Source organism: Hetaerina americana, unplaced genomic scaffold (genome assembly GCF_022747635.1).
Source record: "Hetaerina americana unplaced genomic scaffold, ioHetAmer1.1.p SCAF_19, whole genome shotgun sequence".
NCBI lineage: Eukaryota > Metazoa > Arthropoda > Insecta > Odonata > Calopterygidae > Hetaerina > Hetaerina americana.
In genome coordinates, this window is record NW_027286752.1 from 4611149 (window position 1) to 4616035 (window position 4887).

General features: G+C 38.7%; 1 non-coding gene across 1 annotated transcript; it reads right to left on the minus strand.

Annotated features, from left to right (window-relative positions):
• Positions 1-2964: 2964 nt before the first annotated feature.
• TRNAP-UGG (transfer RNA proline (anticodon UGG)) lies at positions 2965-3036 on the minus strand. Its single transcript has one exon. It is a non-coding gene; the product is annotated as a tRNA-Pro (tRNA).
• Positions 3037-4887: the final 1851 nt, after the last annotated feature.

A 4887-nucleotide genomic window follows, 5' to 3' on the forward strand; every position in this document is an offset into this window, starting at 1 on the left:
ACATGCGAAAAATGTCATTTCAAAGCGAGCACCTGACGGAACACACCTACGTATTCAATGCCATAAATTGTGAGGACACAAACGGTCAACGTTTCAGGATATGAAAATTTCGTTGCTCTCGTCTCAATACGTCAATATATTGTCAGTAAAATATTCTGATTTTAATGTTATTTTCAAATAATTATGGATTATTGAAAATAATGAAAAGAATTACGTATTTCGGGTACATTATTACTCGTGGAAAATGTGTGTAATTACATTAATTCTAGGGTAAACGTCTTTCCAATCATGCTATGCGGTTATACGATTTTACCTCATACAGTCCCCGATTTATACGCGTGGGTCGCGGTAGTCTAGGGGGTAGAGTGTTGGACCCGGAGGGGCCCGGGTTCGATTCTCGGGCAAGGCACTCTGGGCATCTACAGCTCCACCCAATCTGTGTGATTTTTCGGGTACCAGGTCTTCCTGGGAAACCATAACCGGCACAGTGAAAGGAACTGCCCCCCCTACCTTTTTACGCTATTTAGCTCCATTATATATGAACGGGTTGATTAATACAGTTTAAAGACTTATATTGTCCTTTTATTAACTTTAAGCTGCAATATATGTAAAATTCCTCTCTTTTATCATAGTAAGATGCTTATTACAGTCTAGGAATGTAAACCAGATACATTTTGTGAAGTGCTAGAATACGTGAAACATTCTGTTGTCGTTTTGGCAATGCATTTTGCATGGTCGTGGCAATTAGTTCCACTCTTCCCGCATAGATTGAGCTTCGCGGGATCATGGACCACTTTTACAAGTGCAATGCCCACGTTGTTTTATCCATAAGCGCTTGGCTTGGGCGTAAGTGGGCATCTGGGATGAAAAGAGCGAGGGGAAAGTCCACCATTAGTCGGGAACGCAATGACGTGGGAGCTCCTTTTAGCTATGCAGCGCACCAGAAAGCACTCTCCCCTGGTCCATTTTGCATCTTTCGCCCAGCGAAAGGATGCAATCTGATGCTTTGCCGCTTGCTATTGTTATGGTGGATCGCGTTCAGATTAGAGGTTAGGTATTGCGTGGAACATGAAAATTCATACGCATCTTCGAGGTATTCTAAAGTACTTAACACTTCTAAAGGAAAGCATAACGGAAATACCGTTTGTAATGCCATTAAATTATTCTGTAACATTACAAGTACATAAATTCCCTTCGTGTCGTCTGTTATATACCAATTGGTTATCATCACGCCTCATTCATCCTTCCATCGCACCCTCAAGCATCCCGCCCTGCCTCGCATCTTCTCCATTCATCCTTCCTCCCTTCTGTTAATTTTCCAGAGCATCTTTTAATTTCCCTCTCTTCTCACGGAGTGTGTTGAACCTCTTAATATTTCCCCCTTTAGAGAATCTTGTTTCCTCCAACCTCTTGCACATACCACAAGTACACATCACAAAATTCATCATCGTCATCATGGTGACGACAAAGTTGTGCTCGGGTCTAAGTCAAACAACTTCTGTTTAAGGGAAGATGGCCCACCCGTGTTGGAGAAATAATCATGAGGTCTAGGTTGCCACAGTCCGGCTGGAAATTCGCTCCGGGATCACAGATTTCGAGGTAACAAATTTGTGTCAATCGGCCATGAATTGTGAGTAATTAAGGAAGTTGCTGATGAGAAGTGATATTAAAGACTTTTCGCGCTACTCATTTGCCTTTAATGCTCAATGCTGTATAGGAATTAATGGGAAAGAATTATGAGAATGCGACATCTTCTTGCCAAGGAAGCACGGAAAATTTTAGGAAAATTATTTCATCGTAGATACCTCGCATATTAATCTCGTGAATTCATACTAAATGCCGATGGTGAAACGATCTTATTGTCAGTCAGTACTGTGGAATTTAAATGCTGAGTCAATTTATTAATTCGAGGAAACATATTTATCGCGCAAGTGGCTGTTTTTAATATCGTAATAAACATTGACTTGAGAGTGATGAAGCCAGTTGAAGGTATGATATTTTCTCCAGCTTTGGTGTCAGTATAAACTTTTGTATGTAGTGAAGAAATGATTTCGAATTCAGTGATCAAACCCGGGTTTTCTGGGCCAGATATTCTAGCCACAAGACCACACGAGATGTTTCAATGTTGGGATTCATGGAGAAATTTAAAGGCATGAATCATTTCAATGCCACTTCCTCTCGGCCGGGATGAATAAAAACATGAATGTACGACGCTTCGCTCGTGTGCGCTTCATATTTGATAATAGCGTTTTATAAATATTGTCTTATTTTATGTAAATAGCTGTAGTCCACTTCTACAGTTTTTGCCCGGTTACTTTCGGCTGCTGGTTGTAAATAAAGAGGTCCTAGGAGGGGATCTCGGGGCTCCAGCTGGAAAATCTCTTGATCAAATGCGGGTATTGTTTGCTCAGGTGTCTCGGCTGTATCCAAGCGGCTTTGGTTTATTGATAGGAAACTTTCTGGGCGAAGAAGTGGAGCGCAATGCAGGAATCATCAATACCATGACTTCGTGAAGTTAACGAGGTATTGGGCTAAGTACTGGATGAAGACCACTATGAACTTAAATTTATAATAAATACAGGAATTAAATGGCCCTGTATTAAATGAAAGATGGCCTCATTTGCGTAATGATGAAGACATTTTACTATCCATCTATTATTTTTCAAGCCATCTAACGATGTGGTGTGACGACTGTAGTACGAATTGGTGTGAACCATGCAAATTTGGATACGTCACTTTTTCCGGGCACGATAAACTCATTTACTTATTTGTAATTATTGATTTATTTAGTCTTTGTCCGAAAACAGATCTTTTTGGCCTTGACAACGGAATATTAACAGCGAAAACAATCGAGACGATTACAAACACCCAAGCCCTAGGTGAAGGAAAACCCATCCAGGTGGAAATCGAACCCACGACTCTCGGAATGGCAGACTGCCGAGGCCGGCAAAATGAAAAATTATCGGGCCTGTCTGGGATTTGAACCCGGGACATCTCGCACCCAAAGCGAGAATCATACCCCTAGACCAACAGGCCTCTTATTAACTGGAATCGTCAGAGTTAAGATAAGTAACTAGATGTCACAATGACGTCAGTCGCTTTGGAGGTACCCTAGTTGCGAATCGTCGAGAGGTATAAAAGTTTGTTATTATTATATAAATCTCATAGCAATTAGGCAATTATGCTGGTGGCAACGGTCAATTCTTATCAACGGTCACTCTTACAATGCACATACATACACAAAAAGAACAGATATGAGACAAAATGCTCTTATAAACAATGGCACTTAAAGATTACCAACCGCGCCTTTACCATCACACAAGATCTAGGTTCACACCATAGCTACAATGAATTCTCCGTCCATCGCCGCACTCCGCCCATAATCAAGCTCCCTTCAATTTCATATACCGTTCAAAATCACCCATCGTCAACACATCATTCAATTTTGCAATACAACTTCTCACGCCGTCCACATCACACACAAACAATATTTTAATAAGTACAATAGTATAATAATCACTGCTCAATGAAGTTCATCACCCAATGGCTGCTTTACATTTATTCCTAAAACTCATAAAATTGGATGGATAGGGCTCAAAAAAACGTTCAGGCAGTTGGTTTCTTTCAACAATAGTTCTGCTAAAAAAGAATATTTTTTCTTATATGTTTTTTGCGTTATTATTTTTATTTTGAAACTGTGGTCGTTTTTTCTCTTTAAGTTTGGTTTTTCTATCTCTTTCCGTAAATCTTTCTACGCTTCATCATTTTTAACAATTCAATACATCACGCCTAACCTACTCCTTTTTCTTCTATCTGTCAAACTCTCCCATTTCAGTATATCCAACATTTCCCTGACACTATCTGTTCTTTTGTACCTTCCGAGTACATATCTTGCTGCCTTTATTTGAACTTTTTCTATCTTTTTAATATGTCCCTCCTTATATGGATCCCATACTGAGGACGAGTATTCTAGAGTTAAAAGAGTTTACAGGCGTAAACGTTTAAGTTAAATGGCTTCACTAATGAAATGCAGTTTTAATTTGATCGCCCGAGGCTATAATTTCTCATCAGGTTCCTGGACTGAGCACGTCTTTCGCCTTTTCCCCTTGTTTTGGACTTCTCATTTCTGTCCCCGTGATGGTTACGTTATTGATCGTATATTCTCCAGCTTTTTGATGTATTTCATATGATATGTTTTTCGGTTAATCTCTTGAAGAATTATGGTTTCCACGATTAAAAAACTGGTATTTTATCCTGGGTGAATTTCAGAGACGATTCATTTAATTTTATTTTTTTATGAATTAAATCGTATCATGAAAGAAACTGATCAAGTTTTAAAACCGATTCGAATTTTAAAGAGAAAAAAAATGGACGGACGAAACGGACCCCGGACGACCGAGGTTTCATTCAAATAGCTTAATTTCAACTAATAATGAAGTATTTATCCTTTCTCAGTTAATTACTATTTCGAGAATAAAAAAATCGAATGTTGAAATTAGTTCGAAAATTGCGTTTGGTTAATATCAAGCATGACTCAATGGGTTTGTAAAGAGATAATTTTGCATAAAGGGATAAATTGGTATCCAATCAGCTGGCATAATATACATGTAGGTAGTATACATGGGTCACTTAAACACATACATTTATTTCGATTCAAAAATTTTGAATCCACGAATTTAATATAAATAACCATCAAAGTAATCAACTCTAAGGTTAGATTAATATGTGGCGAAAGAACTCGCCTCGTACTAATTCACACAACGTTGGGAATTCACATAGCTATGATTCCTTTCATTTAAGCCTCATGTGGCCCCCGAAAATTCTATTTCCTGCTAATATTTCTGAATCCAGAGAAATATTTATTTGTTTGAATCCTGAATTGAAATT